The sequence below is a fragment of the Diachasmimorpha longicaudata genome, chromosome 10 (genome assembly GCF_034640455.1).
Source record: "Diachasmimorpha longicaudata isolate KC_UGA_2023 chromosome 10, iyDiaLong2, whole genome shotgun sequence".
NCBI lineage: Eukaryota > Metazoa > Arthropoda > Insecta > Hymenoptera > Braconidae > Diachasmimorpha > Diachasmimorpha longicaudata.
Window position 1 is genome coordinate 2,893,154 of NC_087234.1, and position 17,343 is coordinate 2,910,496.

The following is a 17,343-nucleotide window of genomic DNA, read 5'->3' on the forward strand; positions in this document are numbered from 1 at the left end:
TAATGGAAAAATCAAAATATATGGGTTGAAGGATTAAAAGTTTCAGTTGACGTCGAGTGACGATTTTTGATATGAGAATTTTTTCCTGATGGTGGAATTTTCTTCCAAACCGTTCAGTAAATATTATCCACCGACGTCTTGATTATCAAGGCAATTTATACTCAACTTCTCTGTCGGCGTTGTAACTAGGACTGGGGACTAGACGTCTCACGACATGGTTTTCTCAGAAGTATCGTCGCAGTTTCGAGTTATAGATCGTCTTCTCGTCTTCGTCCTGTTCCGGTTTCATGACTGTAAAACTTTGAAAATGAAAGGGAAGAAAATTGTCTTTCTGATTACTTTTTCGTTTCAATTATAATCAACTGTCAATCATTCTCCATTATCATTAGTTTCGGAGTTGCTGTGACGTTGGATTATTAAATTTATCATTAACCAACGACAATGATAGAGTCTTGTGTCAAAAAGGCAGACCTCCTCAGTCTAATTAACAATTTGTTTCTTTGGATTTTGAAGTTTCGCCAGCACCACAAGATGTGTGTAATCATTATTATTTATTATTGTTATTTCTTTGATGTTACAAAAGTTTCTTCTTTGTTTCACATCCTCCCCAGCCTGTGTGGTAATGATTTTTATTTCAGACAAACAAATGTCCGAAATTTTCATTTGAAAATCCGCTTCAAATTCTCATCAGAAGAATATTTAATTAGCAAAATTATATTTTTCTCTCAGCGTGAATATATCTTTCTGTACAATGGCCATTTTTTTCTCTTGTCATTACGCTGAATCCACTCTAAGAATATCGGTTTCATACACGATACAGTATTTCCCAGATCTCTTGTGTTAGTAGTTGTAGAAGGTAGCTCGATCCTTCGGGAGTACATGGGACAATGACAATGATGGAGCGGGCCATTACATTAATGGCTGGCTTTGAGAATGTCCCCTGGTAACCTCTTCTTGTTTAACCCTTGTCAGTCACTCTGGTCAGTGATGAAACTATTCACGAATTATTATCGAGATTCGGTGTACGATCACGTTCAATTTTTCAGTGGGCTTGTAGTGGAAAATACTGAGCCGATAAATTCTATCCAAAGATTATTGACCTAGTTCAGGGATAAAAAGAGGTCTGTGTGAATAACATGTCATGAATTGTAAACGTTTCTCAAAATATGAGCTTCCGAGTGAATGGGCTCAACGCAGCAGGAAGTGAGGGCTGATATCGACAGAGCCATCCCAGATCGATTCGGTTTCCAGGGGAATAAACCCCACGGTATTCCCGGCATCTATATCATGTACTTCGGTCTCTAGATTTTCATACTATTTTCGGATTTTTCAATATTTTCCCTTCCACGCTTTAGATTGATTATAAAACCCTGCAGATGAATGGAGAGAATATAGAACTGATAATTATGAGTGGTGAGAGGGCTTGGGATGTGTGGACAAAAATTAATCGTCTGTCTATAGCCCTTTTCAGTCAATCTCAGTATGTTATAGTTTTTATAGTTTTTCTCCGAACAGTACCGAAATGTTTAGAATGGTTTTAATAAATAGAACCAGAGAAGAAACAGAAAGTAATTAATGAACAAGGGCACTTTGTCAAATGGTTCTAGAGTGTCAAATCTTTGATCACTGAGAGCCAGTTCATTTGACAATCGATATAATATAATAATCGATCATTTGACAATCGATAATCGATTCGTGAAGACGCAAAGACAAAACTGACATCAACGCTGCGACACCGGGGACGCTAGTGTTTATAAAACCGTAAAAGTGCGGTTGTTGTCACGTAAAATTTGCCAGAAATTGACCAATTAATTACCTGATAACAGGAAAATTGTTTTTTGACAATTAATTTTGATGAAAAGGACGAAACAATTCCAGGAAATTCCGTACAATTTTCTTCCACCAGATGTCGCTCTGGAATTATCAAACTATTACGTAATTTTTATTGAATATTTTTCTCCATACAAACATTTTTTAAAATTCAGCAGAAATCAATGTTTTTCATTCATGAAATAGAATCGATTCAGTCTCATTCAGAAACATACGACAAATATAATTGACAGAAATGAAGGAAAAAAAATCTAATTACACGTAACGCAATGATCATACACGACTTCGGTGAAAAACGGTTGATCGTCTGATCTAATGGGCTTCCATAGTTAACCGTTAATGATCATTAAAAATTAAAAAAACTGACGCAATTTCCTGATAAAATTGATATATCAAATAAATCGTGATTTTAATCATACGTTTTTGTTAGATTCGTGTCGTTGGAACAATACAGCGCTTTACGTTGAAGATTATCGATCTAAATTTAGGTACTCAGGGAGGGAAACTAACAAGAGGGCGGTATTGAGGGAAGTAGACGGAAGATTAATTGTCCTCCATCCGTCTCACAGCCACCATTCACCTTTTATATTGTTCGCTCACACTCGGTCTATACTACTGAACAATATAGGTGACTCAAGGGAACTTTGTGAGCCAACTGCTTTTGATTTGACGTGAGTTTAAACTTTGTTTGTCATATTGTAAGGGTTTCAACAATTCAGAGACCTTTTGAATATTAACATCGGTCATTAGGGATTTTGTACCCTGTTTGAAAGGCATTAGAGATTAGCAGATTAGCAAAATGATGGTTTGCATGAAAGATTTTCATTCAGTAAGTTTGAAATTTAATATTTCGGCACGAGCGGTGGGTGTTGTTTTCCCTTCTGAATGACAGCACTGCGATCATTCCAATCTAAGTTTTGAATCGTTCGTGTCATATCGATTATAATTATGATTATGATTATATCATTATGATTTTAAAAAAGTTAAAATATATCACTTACGTCAGGGGCGAGCGTCAAGTCTCTTGCATCATGCGGTACAAAACGTAAGGAAAGGAAGGGGCCTTACTCGGGTAGGAGATGGGGAGTGGCCAACAGTGGGCCGAGACTCGAGAATAATCCGGGTTTTTCTTCCTATCGAACCCAAAATCCTATCCAAAAATTTCCGGTGACGTCACAAACTGTGGAACGCTAAGGGGTGGCCCAAATTTGGGATCACCCCTTTTTCCCGATATCTCAGTAAATAATATAGATATCACGATTTAGCCAACGGCATTCAACTCGTGAGACGATTTACGATTTTTCTAGGGCTCTGGGAATATTCTAAAATCGATTTTTTTATTTTTCGCGTTTCTCTCAACTCCTGGGCCTCCTAGAGCGAAATGGGCCCGGGTTCGGAATCACTTTTCCCTTTTCCACGGATATCTTGAAAAAGAATTTGCCTAGCGTCATAAATCAAACGCCCTTCGATTCGTCAGGGTTTCCCTCAGCCTAATTTCCCGATAGTTCAACTGTCTTCGTTATCTTCCCTCGATGAAATCAACATTCCGATCAAAATCTTAAACAGTCGAATTGAATTCAACTCAAACACTCCACCAACAACGTCACAATTGAAACGTAATTAACGAGAGGTACTATCACGATGACGTCATCGCACATGCTACCAACCTGACGTACACTCCCACAAACAGATACGCAAGCCTTGACGATGTGACAGTCGTCTGTTTTGGCAATGGGACGGATTGAAATGATGAGGAGAACACACCTGAGACAACATGAACATACGAACCATTTGTCGTTAGGTTCTCTCAACTTCAATTGCATCCTACCAGTTGTACGTCTATTAATCATCTCATCGCCATCAATAATGTCATGTTTTCTAATGAACATTATCAGTGACTGGAGCGGTTATGAGGAGTAAAATCACCTGAATCAACTATTTTTCTATCGTCGAGAAGAAATTTCCGTTGGAAATGGGCTTTATGGGACAGGAAATTACTAACCCTTTCACGTTCCCTCGATCACGCAGTGACTGAATTCTGTTGGGGCTACCTTAGGGCACATCTTGGCGTCAATGATTTCCGGATATTATTGATCGCCTCTGTACCGTTGCCTACTTCATCTCACTCACTCACTTTTGAAATACACTCAGCCGGTACTTGATAAACGCTCGGTGAATATCTCAGGCACATTTTCAGTCTCATGGGAAATTCACGATTTTGCATTTCACCTCAGCGCCAGTTATCAAACTACTAACTAGCTTCAAACTGACCAGCGGGATTTGGCGTGTACGAATTCACAAAGCGTTCAGCCTGGATTATTCAACTGATATTTAGATGTATTCCCAAAGTTTCTTCAATTTACTGATTACAATTTTATGGAGTCGTTTTTTGAATAGAAGAAAATTGAGTTATGATTTGTCTTCAGGGAGAGGAGTTCTTGAAAAATTACGTGGCTGTTCTGTAATTTGTCAGGGAAAACAAGGTTCAGTAAATATTATGGAACAGTTGAGCAGTCGTTCGGTGAACTTTCGGGAAAAAGCTCAAAACGTTCCAGAAAAAGATGGAGAGAAAAATCTGGGAAAAATTATTGTGCCGGGTGTTAGAATTGAGGTGCAACATTCTAAAATACTGGAATGTCTTTTACTCACACATGAAAATTTCTATTGATACCGTAAATTTTTTAATAAATTTCGTAATCAATGATGGGGCTTCGTAAAATTTGCTAAACAGCACTATAAAATTTCAAGGTCTATCATTTTTTATTTGATGTTAAATGAAAAATTGATAAAAACCTTTTAACAATTTGTATTTAGGTCAGTTTATTTTGTTGGCCCTTCCTTTATTTTTTACTGTTCCACACAGGAATTTTGCGGTAGCTCATTGTGATTGCGATTAGTGGACTTCGTCATGATGAATGTTCGTCGACTTCGTCAAAATTTTATACAAAAACCACTGAAATTTTTAAAGATCAGTACAAGTAAGACATCTTCAGGCCCAATCATTCAACCCCCAACCCCCTTACGAGATGACGAAGTGTTCCACCTAAATTATTTCAGTGATATTTAGAAATATTTCAACAGTTTTTTCAATTTCCAATTTCCAATCTAACGGATACGGTTCCCCTCCCGCAAACTAAATTGAGCTGACGGCGGGTGGAAAATGGTGGGAAAATTCGTGACCCCTCCTCCTCTCCCCCTCATCGATCCCATCCAGATAATGTCACGTCCCCCCTCTGGTCCACATCGATCATTTTTTCTCCATGACAGTTTCTTCTGTGTCAAAAAACAGGGGATCAGCTGTGAAACACATATTCTCCAGTCCTCCGGCGACGAAAATGAGGGAAAAAATTGGTATGAAAGCGTGTACCTTCCCTGTTGGAGATAAAATTTAGAGCTAACATGACGTATCTTTTATTACACGTGCTGCAACCCATCAAAGCTTGTCGATCTCTTGCCGACTTTCATAAATATATATAGAAAACACCCGAAAGTCCTTTGCCTCAGCTGCTTTGCAAGCTTTTTTCGTTTTGTGAATACAAATTCGGTGGGAAACTATCTTACAGATACAAAAGCAACATTCAGATAAATTCGCAGTCCACCAGCAAGTTTCTATCACCCGGGAACATGTCAACAAAGGATGTTCTTCTTTGATGACTGAAATTTCGTCATTCCATTCGGATATTGAGAGGAAAAATTTTACGCATTTTTTCACTCAACGTTTCATATTTTTTACGGAGCTTTGAACTTTTTCCTGGAGGTTTACTGAAAACGTGCGTGACTGTTCTGTCATGTTGACTAAATATTGCTTTGACTGGCACGATAATTTTTTAAGAATTTTTCTCTCCATCTGCAAACATAAATTATATTCTTTTTGGCTTCCGGATGGACGTCGCATTTTGATTTACCGTTGCGTCTGCATTTTCAGGGCTATGAGCTCTGATTCTCTATGGGTTAGGAGCTCTGATGCAGAATCGGAGCTCATAGCCCTGAAAATGCAGACACAACGCTGAACGAAAACGCGGCGTTCATCCGGAAGCCAAAAAGAATATATAATTCATGATCGCAGATGGAGAGAAAAATTCTGAGGCTACATCAGAGCTCATAACTCATAGAGAGTCGAAGCCATAGCCCTGAAGATGTAAATTGCAATTGCAATTTGCGAAATGTCTGCGCAACCCCCAATCAGAACACAGCACCCATCGGAAGCAAAAAAAAATGTCTCTATATTTGAAATTAATTTTGCCAATTGATACCAGTTTCAAAAAAACTATCTCAATAAAAATCATTCTTTCTAGTGTGCCATAAGTGGAGTCCGGTAGCTCACGCAACGGCAACAAAATGGCGAAGCGTGAGAAAATGCTTCATTGTGGAGGGGGTTATGCAAATACTTAATTCTCGTATAAACTATACTCGCTTGAAGTATATTTTCTCCTTTTAACAAGTATGAAATCTGTAACGTGCATAAACCTCGGCAAATAGAGACGCAAGTTACGTCACATGAACCGTACGGTCATGTGAGCGTCATCAACTATCGCATGACGAGGTATTTACGACGGTTATTACAATTTTCCTCGTGCCTCTACAACTATCACAATTAACGAAGTAGAGCGCTGGTGAACTTTAATTTTCGAAAATTATGAGAATTGTTTTTCGTCGCTTGCCATGACGACCAATGCACTGAGTTAGAAATATTTAATTTTGCCATCCATACGCGTTTTGGACAAACAAATACCCCAAAATTTTCATTGGAGAATCCGCGTAAAATTCTCGTCGGAAGAATATTTAATTTGTAAAGTTATATATTTCTCTCAGTGTGGTCTAGTAACAATATTACATTGTTATAATAACTTTTTAGTGACCGTTGATATTAAATGGCTTTTGATCGGCCCCCCGACCATCAACGAACGTATCATGAGCCAATGAAAAGCGTCAAATCAGGACCCCAATCCTCCCCGAGGTATCATCGGTCAAAAAACGGCCTTTAATCGGCCCCCCGACGATGAACGAACGCGTCATGAACCAATGAAAGGCCTCATACCGGCGCCCTAATCCTCCATAAAGTAGTATCGGCTAAAAAACGCCCTTTCATCGCGGCCCTGATCACCGACCAGTCCATTTGGGCCCAATACTCCTCCCTAATGCAAAAGTCAACAAATCCCCATATGAATATGACTCTCATTAATGTCTCAACCCCAATAAAAAAATGTCAATATCAAATTCATGAATAACCGACCGGCATTTTCCGGTACTCGTGCATTTCCGATACATTGTAATACTTCCGGATGCGCATGAATATTGTCATCCATCCAAATCCATCGAGATCATTCGCAATGGATGAGAAGTGAAATTTTTTCATAACATTATTATGTTAAAAGGAAGAGCACTAGGATTGAATGGTCTCATTCCTTTTCCCATTCTCAACGCCCTACGCTGAATATTATCCCGGAAATATTGAAGTCGGTTATAATGGTTCATTTCACTGATAAGAGAAATCCATATCTTTTTGTATGGCGCTTCCATCAATAACGCAAAGGGATTCAAATGTAGGAAACATCTACTTCAACCGCAAGAAATAATCGAAACACTCCTTTGTCACATCATCGCACTCCATTCGCGAAACAATAGATGCTTTTAGGTACTTCTGTACTCCTTTCTGCGCGAAAATTTCTGAGTGACGGAGAAACGGACGAGGGTTTGGCTGAGGGATGAAAAGAGAAGAGTAAACTGGTAAAAGTCGTATGGATTGGTCTTTCAGTTGAGGAAGAAGTCGCACGGAAGCTTCAGTCGGAACAAACGAGCCGCGCTATCGCTCCCATAATGGCACCACAGGAAGTATCTATATCTTTTTTTTTTTTTCGCGACTATTTCTATGAAAAATAGAAGAAAGACGGGGACAAAAGGAGGTGGCAATCTACCGGGGTGGTGGTAATGCCAGTAAATGTTCATTTTTATTTCTTCAATTCCATTTATTCCATTAGATTTTCTATCTTTCTCGTATCTTTTGTAATTCTCGTTCGAATTTTCAGTGGTTGAGTCCCAATAGAATTTAAATAAATAAAATGTAGATATGGTGCATTGTCTGTTGACGTTGAATGACAATGAAAAATATTTGAATTCTGCCAGTGAAACATTAAAACTTCGGGAAATATTTGCAGTGAAAAATTTCGTCCCACGTTTCGTTCTCTGGAGATCGAATTTTTATCCAAAAATTCTTTTCGTGTTTTTTGTTAATTAACTAGACAATATACGAAGAGTATTGACAAATGAAAGAAGTATTTGAATGAAGTTGTTTCAGTGCTCGCGCACATTTGTTAAATATTTACTAGGCTCTTCACAAATATTAATCTTCATCTGCATCGATGATCTGTTAAACCCGAACTCCAACTCACAACTGACCCACTCGTAATTTTCTCGTCTAAAGGACAATCATTTTATCACTCACACCCATGCTTAAACTGAGCAACCTTTGCCCTAGAAAAGTCACCCCACAAAGAGCCACAGAGGCCACCCTCAGTCATCCCAGGAATCCCCAAAATCCTAAACTCAACCGTAATAAACCTGTTACATCACGCAAACACTTTTCCTTTGACACTATGATGACTTATGCCAAGCTCGTAAATTAAATCACTGGCAACGTAAGTGATTATGTTAATTAAATCGTAAATTAATTCATTGAAGGGCGATCCCTTCAATTCATTCACATCTTACAATTTTCTCGAAGAAAAAATAAAAGAAAATATCCCCTGAAAGCCCTCGGATTATGGTCAGTTGTAAATTCTTCCGGGAACTGGAAACGAATTTTCTGCAACATAAATAAATAATAAAATAAAATACTATCCACTGATCGTCTTAATCATCCATCCCACGTAGGGATTTTCGGAGATATAGATATTTCAAATTATGGAGAGCAAAATTTTGGGAGAATTTTTTTTTATGCATTCAAAACTGGTAATTTAAGAGGATGTGAAATGCAATTTCTACAAGTCAATTTTCTTGTCCCGCCGGATTTTTCAAACCATTATAAAATGGAAATTGTCTTATCGACGTTGTAAACTTGAAATTTGAAAATAAATTGGGCGCAAAATAACATCCATAAAACTGAAATCTCATTCCCGACTTTTACGGTCGTTTCTTATGCCCCTTAATGTATTTTGAACCGCACTCGGACCCTCGCCCTGGCGATAGTAGTCATCATCCCTTGAACTTCCTCTTTCCCACAACGACTGGTGGGTCAAACATCATATCTCCAGAGATTAATCGCCCTGAGTCCACTCCCTCGACCTGAAAAAAAAAGGAATAAGGTGAATTTCGGAATAATGAGGAAATCCGGAGAAAATTCTATGAATCGAGGGATAAACCTCGGGTGATAAAATAAATGATGAAGCATTGATATCTAAAAGGAGGATTACAAATGGATTTATGCCGGATTTTCATCGAGCCGTGAAAACGAGCATTCAGTGGAGATCTATTCACTCAGTATTTATTGTATATTCCTCCGGTGTTGTATTATATTCGTTCATTACCATAGGATTTCCAAGAAATGGAAAATTTATACCGATATTGCTGCAGATTATTTCAGTAGCGAAGTGGTAAACCGAGATAAGTTGATTTATCGTTCAGATGAATTTTGATTCAATCTCCGAATCTACGAGAGAGCGGATTTTTAAAAATTATATTATTGTAATGTTTAAGGTAACTGCTGTAGTTTCTGATGAGTTAAGCCCAGTTATGAGAGAGAAAGGTCAATTCAGCCCAACAAAAGGTCAATTAACTCTGACTGGAAATTGTTCCAACTTGCACTGTGGATATTTATTAATAATTATCAATGAATTAGATCGAGTTAAACATTAAATAGTAAACAGTTTTGAGGAATTTTGAGGCAATTTCTGATGAGTTTCACGCGTCGAGGAGTTTCTGATCGCGAAGTGAAGCAGTTTCTGATCACGAAAATAGAGTGGTTCAACATTCAGGTAGAAACTCTTGTTTGATTTTCTCAGCTGATAGCTGATCACTGATAGCTAACATACTGTTCATTTAAAGAAATTCGGGAACTTTGTCATCACTGCTCTGTCTACGTATAAGTTATATCAATCATTACTGTCACCACATGTCAATATGATCACCAAACCAGGAGACAACTATCCGAATTTGGTATCAGTTTCTGATTACCCCATTTTATGTATAGAAATATTAATTGATCTGGGTTTTACAAGTCCGAAACATTTATTATCAATCGAAGATGTGATAACAACTATTATTCCACCAATTCCATATCATCTCACGATTTATTTCATCGGTCTTGCGATAATATCAATCATATGATTCCGAGTGGAAATGAAAGCAGAAACACTTTCGATAATTTCGACAAAACTCATAAAATTGACAAAATACGAGTCAGTAATCAGAAACTACTCACGATGATAAATACCTGAAGTTCATCATGAACTTTTCCTATCTGACAATTTTGTTAAAAAATAAACTACTGCCTGATTTGTCGTGATTGATCCCGTTGGAAACAGCATGAACGTGCCGTTGTATAAGGACAAGTACTTGGGAAAACGAACTCAACTTGAGAGTCACTGAAAATCCCTCGACCTCATACCTTGATCTCTTAGTTTCGTGTGCACACAGTGTTTTCTAGAAGAGGATATATCAGAGATTGTAAAATTTTCCTCGAGTTTGGTTAAGCCCCAGCCCATCTACTTTTCCATACTACTTTCCACGGCTAATCGATATTTGATGGATCGATTACATATTCCTTACCTACAAAAGTTTTACGTCTTCGCGATAGTAAAAGTTTTCTGGTAGTGAAACAGGGCTACCACCTTGTGCTTCCAGTGTCTTCCTCGGGTTTTAGAAAGTTCGACTAACTTTTACGATCAGTTTCTCACGAGGCATCGGAAGATGTATTTTCTATATGATATTCTATATTCCTTGCCATTGCTTCTGATTCAATAATGGACTATCTGTTAGTGGTTGAGGAGAAGCGGAAGATGTTCAGCATCTGGCAGATTTTTTTTTTTAAAGTGTTCAAGTCACTGAGTCTTGGGAATACTTGAGGAGAATGTTCAAACGAAGAATTTTACTAGAAGAATCGATTGATTTTTAGCTGTCAAATATCTAGTGACATTTGCTCCCAGATTCACCAGAATTTTAATGACAATTTCCTCAAAGTTCCTAAACTTTTCTAACATTTTTCTGAAATTTTCTGAAGTCCATGACATTTCCAAGGAATTCTAAGGGAATTGTCAGTCAATTCGTTTGAGATTTTCATGGAAATGTTGATACATTTTTCATAGATTTTTATCCAATCAGAAGCACTTCTCTTTTCAAAAGATTAATTTTCTCCACAAAAGAATCAGCAATCGCTTGATATATAAATAATGCCTCACGTTTATGGAATATCCTCTGCCAAAGGTTTTTATTCAATCTAAAATTCAATGCCACATCCTGCATTGTCCGGATATTGGCAACTGACCCCTTCTCCGCATATTGGTTTTTTTTTTTCTTCTCACAATTCCAATTTTTCAAGCAGTCCAGCAAGTTTGGCTGATATCACGATATGTGGCATACTTTTCACCCGGAATTCAAGTGGCTCGCAAGATCCTGATAGCTCGAAGGTTTTTCCCAAAGGGGAAATAATGGAGTCGCGAGAATATTGGATTCGTGATCGAAATTTGAAAGTGAAAGATTTGCCCGATGGCTGCTTGTTGACGTGATACTACGACCCTATACCTTTTATGAATTGCAATATTGAAATGTAGGGCAGATTGAGTATTCAGCGTTAGTTATCAAGTTTCCGTTTTCATTCGACAAGTGGATTATATTATTTGTCGCTTCAACAAACTCGATATCATGTCCATTGTACAGTGACAGAGAAAATTATTTTTGGGACAAAACAGGATTTATTTCAAGTACAAATACTTGTGCTGACGCTAATTACTGTGGACTGATAGAAAAAATTAATTTTATCAAGAGAATTTCATTTTTACTAGACATATTATGTATGAGAAGTTCATTAAGAATAGAATATCCTGCCATATCAAATGTGGGAGTTTCTAATTAGACTCAATAATATGGATCAGGCACGTGATTTATCAGGAATTTTTCTCTCCGTGTAGTTATTAATATTTGTCTCAAAAAAAAAACCAAATAACTTGATTCATACGGTCTTATATAATTGACTCACATACTCACATCAAATATAAAATATACTTGATCCAACTATATTTTTCCGTCTTCGATTGCCATAAAATATCTCCAAAATTTCCAAATTCACCGCAACGTTTGCATTTTATTCAGATATTTTTTTATTAAAAATCTGATAAGACATTCAAGGAAAAATCATATCTCCATTTCTTTTCCGTCATTCGGATGCCATTAACTCCCGTCACTTCATTTGATTCAACATTTTTTTGGAATCTTCGCTCTATGCGAATCTCTCACAACATCAATCGCGAAATATAATAATTGCATTTAGAATGAATCATGGAGTGTCAAAATCTAATGGAACTGTACTACAATTCAATCACTCATCAAATTCACTACTTAGAAAACAATAATGCACGACAGTATCAGCTTCAGGATCAGGGAGCGTAATCTAGCCAAATGCTTTTATAACTGAATCCATTTAGCAATTAATATTTCATTAGAACTTCCTCGATCAATATAACAAAGTGCCCGGGGAAGGGGGGGTGGGAGGAGGGGGCGAGTCTTGGCAGCCGGAATTCCATTACATGAAGTTGATATTATCTTTGTCAAGTTGCATTCTACTCTTTCGAGAATCTCCGGAGTGCCAAGAGCTCGATGCTGAGAAAATTCTTCGAGGAGTCCTCGAAAGGTCAGGTTTTTTTTTTTTTTTGGCCTCGCTGAACGCTGGGAATTACAGGGTGACGATCGATAGTTCAGTTGAATGATAATTTTCGAGTTAACTTGGCTCGTTGACCGTGTGTCCTATTTATTGAGTGACTTTGGACGAGGAATAAGCCTAGAGATATTGATTTTCAATGAACTTTTTGGACGAGGGTGTGATAATTCAGTGAATGACACTGAAAACTCAGGATCTCACATAAAGAGAAGAAAACATTCAATGAATTGTACACTGAGAGAAAAATGTAGTAAAACTGAGGGATTATTTATTTACTCAAGGACTCAATGTTCATGAGTAGTGGCAATGGAATACGTCATTGATGATACGAAATATCTAGGGACTTTTAATGATTAAATTGAATGCTTCAATCGTTGATTCTGAGGACTCCAGACAGAAACCCCATGATTCGATCACGTGGGGATTTAAATCTATCGTCCATTCCGTTGGTCTCCCTGAATATCCCCAGGGGCGAATGGACGATGGAATGAAGATTGGATCAAGGTTGATTGAAAATTGACCCAGGTGAATCGAACCTAGATTCTCAAGGCTGAACCAAGCTTGAATGAAGTTCGAAAACTCACTGAGTGTCCAGGCTCCATGAAGGTTGACCGACAATCTGCGATCAACTCTTTGAATCGCCTGATGACTCCCCAGTAATTAATTATCATTGATGACTCCTCGAAGTATCTTAGTTGAATATAATTGGGTACATTTAGGTACCTTATTTATCAATCCAATAATTATATGGACTGAATGGAATATTTACGTCTGAACTTTAATCAGGATTCGACAATGAAATGAAGCTTTATTCCATCCTGGTCCCTCCAGCCTGGAAGAGCAAGACTCTTTCAAGGTTGGATTAAGATTCGATGGAGCATATGCGGCTTCAGTTGGATCAATATAGGATTCAACGATGGAATAAAGATTGCTTCCATGCTGGACCTTCCAGGCTCGATCTCCAATCCTGAATGTGCCTTGTTTCCATCATTAGGGACATCTGGCTCTCCATCCCTCTCAAATAGTTATCAGCACATCAATTCATTCCGTAGAACGATATTTTTCTCTCAATATACCATGAGATCGATGATTCGTGTACGATAATTCATGATAGAGGTGCATCCACTTGATCCTTCTCTTCCCAATTTTTACTTCCAACTTTTATTTCCAACCTTTTAATTTTCTCATGTGACCTCAAATGATGGCAGTAACTACCCGCTGAAACCAAGTGAGCGAGCCAGACAGATTTGTGTGGTCCGTCGCAGGCCCCTCTCATGTGGGTTGATTGGTGTGTAGGGAAGTTCAAAGCGGAACACGAGGACCATTCGGGGTGAATCTCCTCGTGGAAGCCTCAGGAATTGGTCCAATTAAACGAGGCTATAATTGACAGCTACTCGATTATAAGGACCATGGCAACTTGTCCCCGAATGGGAAAACCTAGGAAACGTGTAACAACATGTGACAGGTTTAATGAAACTTATAGTATTACTACTGACACGAACATTTCTAGATTTTCCGTTAGTCTTCAGTGGTTCGAGACTATGGTCTGCCTGAAGAGGATTACCACATAGAGAGAAAAATTCTTGAAAAATGACGTGCCTGTTCCGTAATCTGCCACCCAAAACAGTAATAATTCAGTAATAATTACCGAACAGTTACGCATTTTTTCATTAATTTAATTTTTTATTATTTTATGTTACTTTTATTTCATTTTATTTTTTCATTAATTGTTTTGTACTGTTTTCGACTCTTTCCTGAATGTTTACTGAAAAAACGCGTAACTGTTCCGTAATTTTTACAGAATATTGTTTTGACTGGCACTATTTCGCATTTCGCATAGAAATTCAATACGAATTGTTAGAAAAGAGTCGCATCAAAATAATAAGTTTTCACTCCAGGAAAACAGAAATTGATTTCTTCAGCGAAATCGACCTTTAAACATTTACATTGTTGTTGTCTGTGGCCTCGAAATTTTTCTTTCTGTCTAGAACTTTGCAAAACTGGTGCAGTCGCAACAATCGTAAGTTTCATTATTTGCAACAAAGTGCAGATGAAATTATCTGATAAGGAATCAATCATAGAGAAATTGAAAAAAAAAACATGTAATCTGGGCCAAAAATACGGGTCAGTTGAAAAGCAGGAGTGAAAATAAAAATGCGAGAGTATTTGATCACGAGAGGATTGACGGCACGAAACAAGTCCACAGTCGAAGCCAGTACGAGATAGTTGGCAAAAAAAAAAACGATAAAAAGCGAAGTGAAACAAAAAGAAGATAGAATGAAAGTGGAATGGTCCCCCCCGCAAATAATTACTGGTGCCATCCATCACGAGTTCCTCATTTTCTTTCTTTCACACTGCCTTTCTTTCCCTCTCTATTCATCCACTTTCATTTTTCCCCGTTTTTTTTTTGTCTTTTCTCGTTTTCCACGTTCAGTGCCACTGATGGTCTATTTCAGGAAAAAACTTCCGTATACATATTTTCTTGTTTAGCCTGAGGAATAAAATAGGCGCTAGCGAAGTGCTCATCAGCCTAATGAAACCACCATTAATCATGGTGAAGACAATAACAATATATTTATGAATAAAAAGTCATAGTCCCGTTGTTCGTGCTCGAAAAAATCCTACAAAGGAAATATTCGTGAGGAAAAGCTTGGGAACTTTATATTTCAATTTTCTCATGGCCAAACATTTCAATTTTAAAGTTTAATATCAGTTCGTAATAAAACTTTTCAGGTTTGAGAGTTAATTTCTCGGGTCTCTGAATTTTAATGGTGTAACGTAGAAGTGAACGTGAACGGAGAGAATTTTTCAATCAAAATTACCCTACCATTATATGAAGCCGGATCACGAGTCATCGTTATCCCCTGTCTACCCCAAAATGGAGTCAAAACTAATGTCACGATTCATTTTTATTTTATTTCAGAAAAATTTTATTCCAACGTACAGCAAATTTGACACTTCCAGTCCAATTATTTTCACACAGATAACGATAGTTTTAGAAGGGTTGGTAAAACTTACCCTGTCGGTACAGTAGTTTTCATCTTTATCAAGATAAAATTTCTCTAACCTAAAATAAAATTTGCCCATCACATGTTATTTTTTATTAATTTGCGCCACCAAAATGAGCTCACGATTACTTTTAACCCAATTTTTACTAAAAATTTCTATCCACGTACAGCTTCGAGTATTTCCGTTGAATTTCGGAGGCTGGCCACCATCAAAAGACGTTCGCATTGTCAATAAAAAAAACCCCAAAGCCCTATTGGACATGGCTTGTGTGACAGTCTCCCAATAAATCGAATATATCCCGGATTGGTTCATACTCTGTCCCTCGCAGTAACACAAAGTGACCAGTACGATGTGGATTATCGTTACAAACATGCTCAACTTCGTTGCGAACTGTCGACGAAATAAATCCGGTGGTTTACATCCCAAGTTGTTGATCCAATTACTTCACTCAGCAGAGGAACCCGTGAATATTTGTGGAAAATTTTGGTTTTTCGTAATCACGATACTCCACTTGAGAATAAAAAAGTTGATCATCAAAACGAAAAATACTGCAAAAAAAGGACTTCCATCTCCTCAGATTATATCATTTAACTCATGGTATTGACTTCCGATGAGCCAGAAGACCCTTTTCCGCATTTTTGTCAACAAATACCATTTTATATGAATTTCGGTAATTTATTGTTGTCTACAGCACAGATTGAAATTCTCAAAAATTTTCAAGTTTTCAAATACATGACATCTGACACAGATGTACTTCGTACATAAAGTGATATGTATGCACCCTACGTTGCACCTATACACAAAATATTCATTAATCCAAAATCCTTCTATTCACATATTTCCCGAATGTATATTTTTCCACACCCCCCACCATAAAAACTCAGGAAAATAAAACATTTTCGACATTCCGAAATTCTATTACACCGCCTGTATATTTTGTACAGTTTTATTCATTGAAAATTACTCCGTTAAATCGTTAAAAAATACCTTCCAAACATCCGGTAAAAATACATCAAACCTGGATGTTTAATGTTTTTCTGGTATCATTCTGGATTACTATCTCCACATAACTTTTTTTTCAACTTTTTATTTTCACAAATGGACACGTGACTCTTTGAAATTAAATTGAACCACGATTACGGTTCTCCTTTCAGTCTTTTTTTACTTGATTTATTCCAATTATTCAAGTGGACACCACCCCATCCCCCGAACTTCCCTGAGGCCCTCCACCGCCCCTAACCCCTTCTACACCCCCTCCTCCACCCCTCCCCCCAGGCCAGCGTAACAAAAAAAGATCATATCGTCCTAATAACATAATCTGCTATTTCAAGCTGTTCAAATCATAATGATAATTAGGTGAGTTCTTTTCTTCTCTTCCGACTTCATTAATTCAACTAAAATCCGCCTGAATTCATTCCAACTCTCAAGATAACCATTGGTATTTCCCAATAAATGAAGCTCCTCCGGAAAAGACACATAAAAATAGTGAGTGTGCTTGGAAAATTCTCTGGAACTTCCTTTATTACCCGAAACATATTATGTAACAGCCCAGTTGAAAACAACTCTACAAACAAGCCACGATTCCATTTCCTATTCCAACCCTCTCAATCGTGACTGGAGGATTGTGCTCCAATTGA

The 17,343-nt window shown here is 37.5% G+C and overlaps 1 protein-coding gene and 1 long non-coding RNA gene across 3 annotated transcripts in view; one reads left to right on the plus strand and one right to left on the minus strand.

Annotated features, from left to right (window-relative positions):
* Positions 1-17,343, plus strand: part of LOC135166816 (neurexin 1) — a 191,918-nt gene that overhangs the window by 41,397 nt on the left and 133,178 nt on the right. The gene's annotated exons all lie outside the window — the stretch shown is intronic.
* The window catches only part of LOC135166824 (uncharacterized), an 83,554-nt gene continuing 73,612 nt past the window's right edge, over positions 7,402-17,343 (minus strand). Inside the window, exon 3 of the long non-coding RNA XR_010299757.1 lies at positions 7,402-9,111. This is a non-coding gene — a long non-coding RNA (uncharacterized LOC135166824). The remainder of the gene's footprint in view (positions 9,112-17,343) is intronic.